This window comes from Nipponia nippon, unplaced genomic scaffold (genome assembly GCF_047370975.1).
Source record: "Nipponia nippon isolate SJK-2023a ecotype South Korea unplaced genomic scaffold, ASM4737097v1 scaffold_2, whole genome shotgun sequence".
NCBI lineage: Eukaryota > Metazoa > Chordata > Aves > Pelecaniformes > Threskiornithidae > Nipponia > Nipponia nippon.
In genome coordinates this window covers 50321194-50336892 of record NW_028262336.1, presented here as the reverse complement: position 1 = coordinate 50336892, position 15699 = coordinate 50321194, and the positions used below count along the sequence as shown (strand labels likewise).

General features: G+C 39.7%; 1 protein-coding gene and 1 non-coding gene across 6 annotated transcripts in view; both read left to right on the top strand.

Moving 5' to 3' along the window:
• Positions 1 to 15699, top strand: part of FRMPD4 (FERM and PDZ domain containing 4) — a 311782-nt gene that overhangs the window by 89802 nt on the left and 206281 nt on the right. The gene's annotated exons all lie outside the window — the stretch shown is intronic.
• On the top strand, positions 14850 to 14956 carry LOC148055782 (U6 spliceosomal RNA). Its single transcript, XR_015705212.1, has one exon. It is a non-coding gene; the product is annotated as a U6 spliceosomal RNA (small nuclear RNA).

The window sequence follows — 15699 nt, the reverse complement described above, 5'->3', positions numbered from 1 at the left end:
GATCTTTATGCCAAAGCAAAGGTATGTATATTAAATGTTGGTGAAATACTGTATGTTGTAAGCATAGTCTGGGAGGATGTGGCCTCCGTTGTTGTGCAGGTTGGTGCCCATCAGCTGTGCCCAGAAGCATAAGGATTTGAACAGATGAATCTGACTGAGAGGATGAGAAATGTTAGAGTTGAAGCCCGGATTAGGAAAGGACATCTCAGCCTGGCTACCGGGAAAGAAATTCTCACCACTCCTTTTAGGTGATCACAAGTTACTGTTCTTATTTTTCGTGGGCTTGAGTGTGTCTGTGCTGTGCTGCATTACCAGTTGAACACTGCTTCAGCGTTGCTGGCTTCTGTTGCAGGTGTAATCCTCTCTCTCCGGTTAAAAGACAGGAGCCACCAAGGTTTGGGCTGTTTCTCCAGACAGGGCAAAACATCTTCACTGGTTTGTTTTCAGAGGCTGAAGTACTAGGGGTTATTTCTGTGCTGGAGGACATGACTTTTTAAAGAAACAAGTAGATAAGGTTCTGCACCGATGCTTAGGATCAATTCTGGTTAATTTTGAGATACACAACATCTATGTGGCTATACGTACACATGCATTGCTTTGCAAGTTTGATTTTTTTCCCCTCTTTTACAATCTCAGGCTAAAACAAAATAGGTGTCTTTAAAAATGTTGCTGTGTTTGGATATGATAGATTATATCATGCATAACTAGTTTTCTGGGACATAGATGAAGGTATCTGCCATCTCTATTTTACTATTGCTGCCAGAAACATAATGCAGTATCTACTTCTTTTAGTCATGATTTTGATTAAATTTTCTGCTTTCACAATTTATACATGGCTGTGTAACTTGGATGTACTGCTGCATTTCCAAGTAATAGACCTTCTAAAATAACACGATCCTCTCTCGTCGTACAGTCTTATATCTGAGGCTGACAATTGTTTAATCATTTTATCATTTCTTTTAATTGCTGCTTAGTAGTAACTTCTTACTTGCACAGTGACTCTGTCCTGGGGAAGAAACTCCATTTTGGTGGCTTCTGTACAACGCACAAAAGAAAAGGTCCTTGGTCAGTAAAACCATTAAGGAGCTAGTTTGTATTTAATAGATCACATTTACATTATTACTTAATGTAACATGTGCCCTTAAAGCTACAAAAAGAGGTAAGCTATATGTATTATGCTGCTTTAATTGAAAGCTATATGTATTACTAACAGTGTGTTTCAAACTTGTCCTTATGTTAATAAAAATTTAATTTTTAATTAGTTTTTTAATAAAAATAAAACTGATAATCCCTGCAACAAATTTAAAGCTCAGTTTCAAAAAGCCACCTGTCCTCAATAAACCTGAACAAGAAATACTATGTAACCAGTATTGTTACATAGTAACCAGTATGGTTACATAAATATTGTTATTTTTGTAGATTTACTAACTTCCTTTCAGAGACCTGAATACAAATGACCACAATAAAACGTTACCGCTTTTCTCCTAATCCACTTTGAAATTTTGCATATTACTAAACTTTGCAATGGTTTTACTGTCTTTCTGCAGAAAATACGTCGTTGTTGAATCGAATGGGGCTGTTGGCTGAGTCATAAGCCACCATATGATTGTGCTATCTGTATTCCTAGCTCAAACTCCGCTGTTGCTTTCAAGAGCATGGTACTAACTTGTTTCCTAAAAAAATGACGTTAAGTGGCACACAGCGACTTGGTTTCTTAAGTAATCTGTTGCAGTTTGCTTCAGGCAGAAACTTTGTTTTACTCCAACCCCCCTCCCCCCCCCCCCCCCCCAGCCCCTTTAATTTCCCGTTGTCTTTAAAAGAATTGGGGCTTTATTTTCTGAAAACGCTAACAAGGTCAAAGTTTCAGAGCTATTATTTTCTTACTGTCCATATCCTTGTCTTATATAGCAAAATAGATGCTTTGCAATTCTGAAATACAAGTGGCTTTTAGCCACGTAACTGAGCTAAGGGGAAGATGCGATGGGCAGGCTTTTTCTGATTTGTGTCTCTCTCCGTTCACTCCTTTGTGCATAGTTTTATCCGGAAGGCGGTTTGCCATCCTGAGAGCAAAGGCAGAGCGCAGCGGGGTCGGGCGGGTGGCTGCGGAAGGTGGTAGCCCTGCGGGAGAGACTCCAGCACCTCCAGTGCTGGGGCTGAACGGGGCTGGAGCAGGGAGCTAAGCAGAGCCCATTCTTTTGGTTTAGATATTTGGTATGTTTGTTTGTTTAATATGTCGATGTTTGGAGAAAGTTGCAAAGGAAACTACGCTCAGGTAGTTAGTGGTCAGTTCCTGCGTACGTGTCTGTGTAGTACGTGATGCTTTAAAATAAGTGGAAGGGTGTGAGATCAGTATCTAGACAACTAACTTCTGTAATGCTCTCAAAACCCTGAACCTTGCTCATGAATCTCACACCTCCTGTGACAGCGATTCTTCTCTGATGTGGGAGAATGAATTATTCCTCTTCCATTTAGTTGATTTAATCCTCATTTTCCTTTTCGAAGAACAGCAGTTGCAATACATACCTTACACTTCATTTTCTTTCTTCAGTGCTCAGATCCTAGGTGTGGTTTAGGGTTTATCACATTATTCTGAATAGGAAGTAGGTTTAGATAAGTGTTCCAAAAAGCAATTAGAAAGCCAATACTTAAGGGGATATTGAGCAGAGAAAGCTGTAATCTGCAACTGTCAAAACGTTTTCAATATGGAAGCATGTATCCATCATGATTTTATTTTCCCACAGAAAGGCTAACTAAGGATGTTAAATTCACAACTCAAAGAGAATGTCTTTATGAATAATATTTTGCTATAAAAATATCATTTTTATTAGAAATACTGTCATAAATATCAATGTTTCATAATATATGTTTATGGTTTATTTTTAGAGATGGTATTTTTATGAAATATCTTTGTGATAGTCTTTTACAATGACTAAGTCATCTAATGTTTAACACCGAGTGTTTTTAGAGACTTATTTCCATAAACCTGTTTAGTAACTTGTTCTGTGTTAAAGACTGTATCACAAAGAGTTCAAAAATTAGGTTCCTAAAAATAATATTTAAAAGTAACTTTTTTTTTTTGTTGAGTATTTTCTGAGGTCACAGGTATGCCAGTGAAGGATGAGTGGTGATCTGTCTTTGCGAAGGCTGCATTAAAACTGCAGGAGTTTTTCGAGCTTTTCGTTCTTGTATTTTAAAAATGGTTTCAGAGATGACTTATCACTAAAGCAGAGACAATTTTACTGGTGCCAAGTGAAGGTGTGTGATCTGTCCATGATGGTGTTTGGTGTTCCATAGTAACCTGCATGTTGATATGAAGAAGCAGCTGAAAAATTGCAAAGGCTATCTTGTCTTTGCAGGAAGTGGAGAATAATTTTGTCTGCTGAAATAACTGATGAAAAGATAATTTTTTTAACTCACAAAGCAGTGTTTTGGATTTTTTGCCATAATGCTAAATAATTTTCCTCAGTGATGGGGAATTTTTTTAAACCACATTAAAAATCAAAATACAGCATTTAACTTGTAATTGCAGTGTACTTTTTTGCATACAAAGGAGGTATCAATTGCTCTAGAATTTATTCAGATAAATGCAGTATGGCTTTTATGTGATTATTGAATGAACTTCTCTTGATTATAAATAAATAAAAATGTGTAATCAAGTTGGTTTTGGGGTTTTTTTGTTGTTTTTTGTTTTGTTTTTTTAACAATCAGCTGCTTACCCACATAAGTGTGCCAGATTTTTTTTTGGGGGGGGGGATGGGGACGGGGCTGCACTGCTAAAGCTGTAAGGGTTTTAACATAGGCATTTTTCTGAATGCAAGCATATCTTGATTATGATTCAGTCAGTCTCGTGTGAATATTATTTATTAACCCTTCAAAGGACAGGAGCTGGAAGCTTCTAAGAACAAAGATATTCATAGATGTACTGAAATTCCAGACCTCTGGGGCCAGGGCACTGTACCGGAGGGTGGGTGGGTTAGCACGGGGTGTTTAAAAAGATGATGCTCAGCTCTGATGTCTCTTGTCCTTACCTGCTGGATGGTGGCGGTGCTCTTCCTTACACCCCTCTTCTCCACCTTCTTTCATTTTTGCAGGTATTAAGTGTTTTTTCCAGTAAAATGAGGTGGAAACTACAGACAAGTTAAATATGTTCAGTGATACAGAAATTCTGCAAAGGTTTGGGGACAGATGTCAAACCGGGAACCAGGCTTTGCTTGCAGTGAAAAGAAGTCGTTCTCATGTGTGTGGAAGACTTGTTCCCTCTAGCTGTTTGTGCCCTTCCCCTTTCTCTCCAGCTGGGGATGGGAAGTGTGAAATCAGCTGGAAAACTTTTGTTTAACAAGATGGAAGTGCCTGGTGACTTTCTGCTGAATTGTCATGGCCTAAGTAAATGAATTGCTAATTAAAATATGTTATGAAAATAAGATCTAATGTAATAGAAGACTGAAGTGTAGTCCTTAAAGATACAAAATTGAGCCTTATGTCACATAATACTTGATACAGTAATAAAATACTTGATAAAGTAATAGGATATTACTCGGCTAAATAATTATATAAAATAATGGGAACTGCAAGCAAGGTTTCGGGAGGACTGTTCTGTTCCATGTCCCTTATCTAGAGGACTCTTAAGTATGTTATTTAAGTCATTGCAAAGAAGATAGCAAGATCAGTAATTACTATGGAAAGGAAAACAAAAACAAGTATCTTGAGATGATGTGGATACAAGCTGGGGTTTTGTAAGAGGAAATAATAAGTATTACAAGTACATGAGGGACTGGCAGTGAATGATAAACTTATGCAAGAATCGCCTAATGCATGATATTTTTTTTATATACCTGAGAATTAAAGATTAGATATGTAAGCATTTTGTGCTGATCTTTTATTTAAGGCAAAACCATTTGTAATTCACAATTCTATAGGTTTTTATTTGAAATCTTACTTTAGATTTGGTAGCTGTAGCAATGGATTTGGATCTGACGTAGCTTTAGGACAAATGGGTGAAATAAGTCCACCTCAAGAAATATGTCTGCCTGTGTCCTGACATGAAATTATTGTACCTTTGTGGCTTGACTTGGACTGACTTGGTCTGTCCTGTGTAGAAAAGAAGAAGATAAGATGTGCTAGAAAATAAGACATTGGTCCAATTGAATGATTTATTCTCTATTTATTGTAGACACTTTGTAAAATTAATTCCTCCGGTGTCCTAGAGTTAGGTTCCTGGAAGCTTCCTTGTGGTTTTGCTCATATATGAAGAAAACCTTAGCTTTTACAGTTTTGTGGCTCATCTGAGCTACTAAAGGCATGGTAACAAGTATAAACTTTGTTATTTTGCTCAACATTGCATGTAGTAGCATTCAGTCAGACTCCTCTGTTTCCGTGTCTCAGTCAGTTGAGGATTATAATGACCATATAGCTGATGGGCGTTGTAACTGGTACATTGATGAGAGTGATTTAATGGTATTTGTTCTATCTGAACCTTTCCTACAGCATTGCAGTGATACCTTGTCATTTTTTTTTCTCTGTGAAAATTTCAGCCTGTGAGGATATTGTCAAAATGGTGGGGATGCGGAATGCAATGCTTCCCCTGTCCCCATACATGTTGTATAAAGGGGAAGGTGGGGCATCCTGGATGAACTATGCTGGATTAATGCTTGTTTCTTCTTGGCATTTTCTGCATCCATAATCTTTGTGGCCATTTTTTAGATGATGTTAGCCTATGAAATCAATCATCAAAGTCCGAAGCATGGATTGTGATGGATTCTGTCCTTGCAGTGCTCCAGTATGCGCTGTCTTGAATTCAGTATTGTGTGAGCAGATGGTTACAACTTACCTTTCTGGTGCTGTCTTAATAGTACAAAATTCTTGTATTGTAAAAAAAGAAATAGTATTTGCTACATCTGGCTCAGTTCAGCTGCCCCAGCTTTTTCCTTGTTTCTGTTCATGAGTTGGATTAGAGGCAAGAAGCGGCAGGGAGAGGTGGTTTTCTCTGCGAAGCAGACTGCAGACCGAGGAGCAGCACAGGGGCAGCGTGGTGCCCATGTGCACAATTCCTCTTGACATTAATGGCCGTTACGAATATAAAGTGAGGCTAGCATGCAGTGATTACACATGAAGAGCCAAGTTATTATTGTTAATGATGATGTGTATACATTTCAGTGAAGGCTGGATTACTTCTAATGGGTTCTGTTTTCAGGTCTTTTGTTCAATGTGAGGTACTTCTGGCTCCTGAGTTCTTGTTTTAAATAGGATTCCCATCTTTTGCTGTCTGTGAAACATTATTCCTGGTTTCTCTCCATTGATTTATGCACTTTTATTTCTGCTGTTCCTTTTTGGGGGGTTTGTTTTTTTTTTTGGTTGTTATTTCTTTTTTTTGTTCTTCAACTGTCAAAATAAGCATCATATTTTCACATGTATAACTTGCACCATATGTAACCTATGTAAACTATGAAGGGAGCAGTCAGCAAGTAATGGTGGATCGGAAGCAAGGGAACTGGGATTTTAGAGGAGGGAGGGAAGAGGAGGAAAAGCATTTCTGCTGCTGGGGCTAAGTGTGCCCAGGTGGTTGGGAAGGTGTGACCATGGCAAGGGGACTGCCCTAGGAGGGGCGCAGCTGGGAGGAAGGATTTTGAGCTCTCTTTCAGGTAATAATGTCCTGGATGGCATGCACACTTGTACTGAATTCACCAGGTGCAGCAAAGAAAAATCTCTGAGGAGTGGTGAGACTTGTTGTCTGCCAGTTCTGTTTTATTGGCGTATGGTGTGGTTTCACCATACATATGATACGGTTTAGATGTATACTACTGATGAGAGAAATGGCCACGCTCTTTCTCCTCCCCATCCCTAGCTCCTGGCTGTGTTTCCTTGGACCAGTGTGTTGATTCAGTAGAAAGCTACTCCATCTTCCACCCTCCCTGACCCTGTGAACCCCATGTTGACACCTCGACTCTCCTTCATTCAGTTATGGCATGGCTGCATGATTGCTAAATGCAGCACAAGGAAGGGCTGGGGCTGCCCAAAGGGACTGTCCCTTTTGGTGGCTTTCTGAGTTTGGTAAAATTAAACACACAAGTCTGTGCCCTCAGCCTCTGACTCGGGTACAACACAGTGTTGTGTCTGAGCTCACTGCAAGGAGGGCATCCAGTAATCAGATGGGATCTCAGGTGAGGAGTGGAAGTTTGCCTGATGTCTACCAAAAAGGTTTGTGAAACAGGTATAATTGTCACTGTTCCTCTATGCCTAGGAAAGCTCCTCAGGCCACTCAGGGAAACAGTTTGCAGGTCTAATTTGTGACAGGCCTTATTTACGCACTTCCTACGCTTCTCCTCTTCTCTGAGTTTCTGTATGCAGCAGTCCAGCCCGAGATACCCTCTGGGATGCTTCCCACTCCACCTTCTAATGATGCTAATGGTGAAACCACATGACAGGTGATGTTTGGATGTTAGCTTGCTCATGGCAAAGAGAGTATGAGCAGCCAAGCTTAAAACAACTGCCATTTAAAAAAGAACTAAAAAAAATATCCAAATGTTTCATCTGGACACAAAGATTTAGCTGTTACGTTCAAAAAGTCTTCATTTGCTGCAGAAAACTAAAAAAAGAAGTTGAAGGAAAGTTTTGGTGGTTTTGGTCAATCTTTCCCATGGACAAAGCCCCGATATGCTGATTGCCATGGAAATGAAATTTGTTAGAAGTGCTGTTGGTGAATCTGAGTGGTGTGTATTGTTCAACTTGTTAAGTGGAGCTTTCAAATAAGAAGATAACCAAAATAGTTTACCAAAAGGAAAAAATAATGGGGAATTAGTCGTATGTCCCAGGGAGGCTTCATAAAGGATACCCTTCTTCTCTTTCCAAGTAAGAGATGGGCATTTTGAACAGCAGAGGCATTTTAATGTTTTATTGTTACTTGTTTATTTAACTTCAGTGTGTGACTCCTAACAAATCGAGGGAGGAGCCATGTTGTGAGTTAAACTGAAAACTTAATCTCAAGATCAGACATGTGAGTAAACCTAGAGGGATTTGGTCCCCAAGACATTTCAGAGCAACTCCGTTGCGTTCATTTCATTTATTTCCACTTTTTCGAAGTGCTTCATTTAGAAATTAAGTGAGGTTTAACTCGGGCAACTCTAGTTTTGTGTAGTCATCACTAGTTTATCAAGCGTGGACAGTACTTTCTAAAAGATTTTTATTACAGCTTTAATAAATAATTTCAAGCTATGTTTTTGTTTTCTTTACTGACTCAAGACTGAGAGGTTTCCAGTGGCCTTCAGGCACCTGCTTAATTTACCTAATGCACATTATGGTATTGAAAAAGTGATCTCTATCTCTGTGAAAGGAGGTGCAGATTAAAGGCTAGGAATAGCTGGCATAGCAGTTGGTTTGTGCTGATCCTTTTTTCGGCAACCACCAGCTTTCTGACAACATTTAATATTTGTAGCTGTTCTTAATAGGGCATTATTTTATATGCCTACGTTAAAGATTTCCTTTCTTTAGTCACAGTGGAAGAAGAGAAATGTTGCATTGCATTTATTTTTTATTTTGGTTATTTCTTGGTTGTGCTAAAAGATGCGCACGCAGTCAGTGCGAGAGGGAAGGATATTGGGAACAGAACTGGGTGGGAAAGGATGGAGACTGCGCAACTCAGGGAAGAGCATCCAGATTTGGTCCATGGACAGAGGGAGATAATTATGGCAGGAAGAGACAGGTGTGAGACGGTGAAAGTATGTTGGATTAGGAGCTCCTTTGGGGTAAGGAGAAGCAGAAGGTTGCATTCATCTGCTCATGATGCATACAGTTTGGCTTTTACCCATGTATCTTAAAGTTTTTTTTCCGATAGAGAATTGGATTCGTTTTCAAAATGCGAAGTAACTTTAAAAACAACCCACCTTTTTTTTTCCTTTTCTTTCTGAAAAGTACTTTGCAACTCTTGAGTTTCTTCTAGGTATGCTGCTGGCAGAATGTGAATCCTGAACCTTTAAATCTGCAGTGCAGACCTCTTACAGCATGAGGAGAAGCAGCAATTTTGATCATCTTGGGGAGCCAAGTGCTAGAAAGAAGCTTGATATATTGTTTCTTTGTATTGAAACTGTGTGGTAGGCAATAGCACAATAACGGAGACCAGGAGCTGAGTTTGAGCTTCAGGTCTGGGAGATGAGTGCTGTCTGTAGGTTAGCAATAAAACAGCCAAAAAAAGAATTACCTTGCATGATCAGTCCAAGAGTCTGTTAATTTATTGGCTTGGCAGCAGTTGCACAGAGCTGCTACATGGGTGGGATAAAATTGCTTTAGTTTATAGGGAAGGGTGAGAAATCTTTGTTGTAAATAAAAGGCCAAGGGGAACCTAGACACACGGTTAAAGCTCTGTTAAAAAGACGCAGAAGCATACATTTTCTGCCTTGATTCCAAAAGAAAGATGCGGCGTGATATAGTTGGAGTGATGTCATTTAATTAAAATTGAGCATTCATGAGAAGCAAAGGTATGATTCCCCCCCCCCCGATTTTCAGGTAGGAGCCATATGTATGGTCATTGAAGCCTTCTTGTGAAGCTTTCCAGTATTTGGGTTCAAGTTAGTGCTGGTTGCAGTTGTCATAATTTTCTGTCAGAAGGTACAATAATGACACTCATAATAAAAAGGAAAGGCAAAAGATATAGGGTAATATCACACAGTTATTGAGCAAAGATGGTACTTGGCTTTTTTTGTTGGATTTTTTTTCGAATTGATGTAATAATTTATTCAGTGAATGTTGTGAGTTCAGGATTGATGAACAAAATACTAGCAACTACAGAGCTCAACCCCACTTCTGAATCGCTTTCAGGAATGACTGCTTGTTTTGTTCTCAAGTGACCATTTGGTTCACCAAGTTAACATCATCTCCCTGGTGTAATTGCAAGAATGCCCTAAGGAAATGACACTATACCTTTCCTAAACAATAACAGAGCTGGCGTACGATATGTGAATAAGATACTCTTAAGTCCACCCATGCTCACAGTATTAAAATGCCAAGCCAGGTTTGGACTTAAATACTTGCTCTTATTTTTTGTCTTAGTTGTATAGTTATGGTCTTAGAGAGTTAGTAAAGTTAAGTGATGAATATTTTATGGAAAAAAAAAAATCTCTATTGTATTGCAGAAATTATGCTTGACTAACGAAATCCAGTGTTACTAAGCAGGCAGGAGGCAAATGCTGGTTCACTCATCTCACATGCTCTGAGATTGTAACAAGTCAAAGGATGCTTCCTCCATACACCCCAAGTCCCCCTGTCCCGAATCTCCCAGCTGTGCTTAATCTTGAGAATCAGTGGATTATTCAATTGCCTTTTTATTGGCAAAGATTAGTTTGAAAAGCCTCAAGAAGTCACCTCCTTGACCAAGCAAAGTTTGAAGCTGGCTTCAGAGAGGATCCTCCGGATGAGGGCAGATGGGTCACTGTTCCTGTGTCTTGGACACAAGGGACACTTATTTCTTGAGTTAGTGTTGTGTTGGGATAGCTGTTGAAATTGGGCTAGGGAAGGTTTCCTATCACTGTTTTGCATGCCTGCAAGTGATAGGGAGTTTGCTTCTGCTTGTGTGAATTCCAGGTCCTGACTGTTTTATTTTCTGTATTTTTGCTTGAAGGATAATATTGAGATGAAACTTTCTGACTACTAACTAAAAGTATGATTAATATAGGCCTGATGCTTTGACAGGGGGAAGAAAATCCCCAGACCAGATGCTAGTGTTAATTGGACACTGAATCGCTTGAAATCATTCATTAGCCTGTAGGTACGTTGTTTCCAATCACCTGCAGTTTCATTTCAGTCAGAAATGGATAAGATAATATTTTTTTAATTAAGGTGACATTATAAATTAACCTGTCAATAAATGGCATTAACTTTTTCAACAGTGCAGTTACAAGTGGATAGATTCGTAGCACTGTTCTTTAGCCAAAAGAGAAATATTGGATCCAGTGCTGAGTTGTTAAATACTAATGAATAATTTATTTAATGGATTTTGTCTTTCTCTGTTCACGGTGTGACTGGCAAAGCACCAGCCTTCTCCAAATGTTCCATTGTTCAGAATTACTCTGATTTTTGGGGCCTTATTGCTTTGATTTGCTACCCAGGTTGCCAACTCCTTTGCCGTATTCTGCACTAGGCAAGTAGCTTATCTGTTAACTTCCCTGATCTGGCTGAGAACCATTTTTGTATTACAGGTTTTGGTGGGGATGCGTATCGGTAATTAGTTTTTAAATTCAGTTTCTGTGGAAGCTTAGCATGTGCCTTCGGCTGTAAACCTAGTTGTGTAAATGATCACGAAAGTGAATGCGCAGTGACTCAGACATCAAAGTGAATTAAAAATATGTCGAACTGCAGACATATATTATACTATATCTGGTTGGATTCAGGTTATTATTCTCTTTTAAAAGATTAATAGGACTTTTGGAAGAAAAGTGAACTGTTTCCAAAAGCATTACTGGAAGAAAATTGACTTTCAGTGCACATCTAGTGTAAAGAAATATGTAATAAAATTCTTTCCAAGATTCGTAAACGCTTGTAGTCAGCAGTCAAAGCTGTGGATCCAGCTATTTATTACTGAACTGTTGATCGCTGAAGCAGCTGTCTTTAGAAGATGCTCTGCATGTGTAGTATCTTTTGACCAGATTTAAAAACAAAACAAAAAACCCACTATGAAGTATTCTGGTGTACTGTGCTGCAGTGAAAATGAAATTCAGAGTCCGCGGAAGCGGGGACTATATTGGGATGGGGGGCTGTATTGGGATGGGACTTTTGCTGGAAACGTTGCTGAGATCTGAAGAGGTAATCCTGAGGCATATGTGGAGTTGGTGAGCGTCATTGCTGCTCTTGTTCATGGGCTGCTGCTGCATTTCAAGCTCATGTGCTCCTGCTGCTGGCTTGCCCCATGCCCTGCAGTAATCTGGTTTGCAGGAAGACACTTGACATTTTAAGAATTTTTGTGCTTATTTTTCTCTTTGTCTGTCATCTTCTGACATTTCCACACGATTTAAAATTGTGATAGCACTGTCCTTGCATCTTACTACATCATCTGCTTCTTGAAGGCTACCAAATCTGCTTCTGTTGGAAGAGATTTTGTTGTGTCTTTTTTCTCCTGCCCTCTAGCAGACAGTTAAGTTTGGAGGTTGTTACTGAGGTCTGAGGAGATGTTTTTCCTTTCGAAGTGTGAAAGAGAGAGGCACATGCAGGAGCAGAGGCAGGAGTAAAAGGGCTTTGGTATTCATTCCTGGACCTCTGCTGGGAACAGTTGTGGGACTGAGGTCAAAGTATTTCAAGTGAAAATGTGGTTTGCTTAGTCCCTGAACACACAGATTGTTTGGCTTACCTGATCTGTCACAGACAATAGCTTTTAACTAGTCTTTAAAATCAATTGGTGCAATAATGTTTATGGCACACTGGCTTTTACTGAAAGTCTCTGTCCTGTAGGAAACCAGGACTCAGGTCCTGAATGTACATGCTTTGAGCAGTAGTCAATTATTTGATAGCTGGCTTTTTTCCTGCTAACTATTTCCATGACGTTGTATGTGGTGTTACCCACAGGCATATTGGGATGCTGAAGTGGAATTTTTTTTTAATTACCATTTTTGATTGATTTGAGAGGGCATGGGGGGGGGGGGGGGCACGAGGATCTACCAGTGAAGATTAAAAAAAAAAAAACAAAACGAAAAAAACCTCAAGCCACAAGGATCTGAACAGTGTGCTTCAGTTGCATTTATTCTCCCTTTGCAAAATATAATAATTACTTTTTAGTTCTTATTTCCTGTCTGAATAATTGCATTTTGTACTCGAATGTGTGTTCTTCTGAATTACTCTCTTCTTAATGGACTTTCTGCCTAACTGCATTTCTTCTTCTGTGCCCTTCATGGTAACATAAATGGTTGTATTTATCTCCTGTTCCGTACTTTTTGTATATTCCCCCACAGTTCGTACATTTGAGCTCCCACTTTGTTTTACCTGAGTTCACTAGAGGTACCAAAGGCTGTTGATTTTCTGTCAGTTGGCAGTTTCACCTGTTTTAAGGAAAACCAGGCAAATTCTACATTACTGTATAATACTGTAGCAGTGAAGGCAGGAGAAGAACTAATATTGCTCAGGGACTTTCAAAGGATCTGTAGCCTCGAGGAAAATGTGGATTAAATAAAAGAAATATTTATTTTTTTACATTTCTAGCGGTGGTGTGACTCACCAGGAGGCAAGAAAAGAAGCTGATTTTCCTTCAGCCTCTTGCAGAGGCTGTGTATGCACTTGGCTTAGGTTGTTGAATGGTAAGTAGAAAATTAAAGGTTGACTGGTGTGGGGTTTAATCCTAAGTGGAGGAAGCTACTCTCAGGTCAAAAAAACAGAGAGCAGGCTGTCTTCTCAGGGAGGTATGGGGGAAATACTTTGCTAGATTTTGTGCTCAGAAGGGAGCAAACCTGGTTGCCTAGTGCTGGGGCAGGCTGAACATCAGAAAATGCTTCCCTTGAGAGAGTGGTCTTCTCTCCCTCCCTGGCAAAAAGATATTCTTATCAATTTAAATTAGCACCATTTTAGCATCAGAAAAGGAGTTCACACTTGGTTTTGGCACTTGCAAATACGACTGTGAAACTATTTTCTTAGCATCAGGCACGGTTTTGCATGCTGTGTGGAGAGGTAGCTGTGTGCTGGTCTGCCGTCAGCCCCTTTTTCATCTGTCTGTTGCTATTGTCAGGCCAACTGTAGGAGTCTTAGCTTCTTCTGGTTTTATTTTTCGAATGTTCAGCTTGTCTGGCCTACCTGTTAGGGATTTTAATCTTGAAAACCAAAATCTTTTCAGCAGGAGAGCTTGGGTGTACTTTGAACTGCATATGCCTAAATGAAGGTCTGTGGCTTTGGTGGATGGATGCGTTTTGGCTACTCACGGTTGATTTAGCTGCCAGCCTGAAGTTACTAAATGAATGGAAATTCTCTGAAAGAGAGACAGCGCCAACAGGCAAGTGCCTATTCTGAGCTTGCTCATTATGCCAGACAACAAAAATGTTGTGAAGCTGCATAACACTTGCATTGTGATTAGTTACATCACTTATTCATGTTCTGCAAAATAAACACATTTAGATGGCCGACCATGACAAGCATTTCAAGAAGTAATGGTCTTTAAACATCAGCAAAGACATAATTAAGCTGAATATTGAAAAGAGCTTCACAGCTGTGAGTACAGTTAATCAATGAAATGGGTTCTCGGAAAAGCCAGTGGTGTTCCACATCAGCTTTCAGTCCTATATTTTTGGGTCCAAGAAGAATGTAATTAACACCTTACTGAAGGTGGTAGAGACCAGCCTTCTGAACCTTGATGTGGACGGTAACCACCCATTAACCCACTGCCTCTGAAGCCTTTTGGGGAGCTGCTGTGCTGTAACCCTGCTGGGGATGGGGACAGCTAATTCACAAGGTGAGATAATTTTATGTCATTTATAGGAAGAAGGATTGCTAATAGGAAGGTGGCGATGGCGTGTTCAGCAGTGACACAGTGCACAGTGGCATGGCAGTCACAGTACAAATCCTTGGGCTCTTTCCTAATAAGGGGAAATGTAATCCCGTACAAGAAGAAATTTTATGCTACTGCGTTTTAGCTATGAATGCCTTGGTCTTCAGAGCATTCACTATGAGCCTATAATGTTTTAGCCATAGTTACAAACCTTATTTGCTTGATCTCCTGGTTTTATAAACGCTGGTCTTGTGACAGCAAATTGATCAAACTCTGAGGTTTCACTTTCTGCGTGGTGGTTAAGCTGACAGAGCGAGCCACAGACAGGCTGCTGTCATCTGAGCAGGTCTGCTAATTTGGGGTTGTTGGAAAGGGACGGGAAACATCCATTGGACATTCAATTATGCTTGCTTTGACAGCACATATACTAAAATTGGAACGATACAGAGAGGATTAGCATGGCCATAGTGCAAGGATGACACACAAATTCACAAAGCGTTCCATATTTTAGGGAAGTGGTCACGGCACCAAGCCTGTCAGAGTTCAAGGAGCATCTGGATGACACTCTTAGTCATACAGTTTAGTGTTAGGTAGTCCTGCGATGAACAGGGAGTTGGAATCGATGATCCTTATGGGTCCCTTCCAACTTGAGATATTCTATGATTATATGATTCTTAGGAACAGCAGGGAAAGGGAAAAGAGAAAAAAGTCAAGTTGGCAGGGAGCGAAGTACAAGGAAACCAGAAAGCAAAATGGAAAAGAAGAAATCACATAGCAAAAGGAGAAGTTGGAAAGACTAGCAGAAGTGATGGAGAAAGATATTAAATAAAGAAGGAAAGTAAAGGTGAAGAGGAATGCAAATAAGTGAAAATCAAAAACCAGATTGGGAGAGGAGGAGTGGAAGAAGACAGTGTTTTATTAGTGGTACACTTTATTTAAAAACAAACAAACAAAAAAATGAAATAGCAGTGATAAAGAGCATCTCTCTATACCAGCTGAGCAAACATGCAAAACCCACTATTGAGAAAATTTCTAAGATGCATATTAACAGATGCTTCACTTGGAGTGCTTTATGTAAGCCATAGGCTTGCTGTGTCTTATTTACTGACCCTTCCTTTTTAAAGATATCTTGGGAACAGTGGTCTGGCAAGGTGAGGATGATGGACTTGGAAGTCCTCTCTCCCATTCTATATTACTACTCATGTACAGGTAAGCTGGTAGTCTAGGGTGGTACCAAACCTTTACCATTAGAT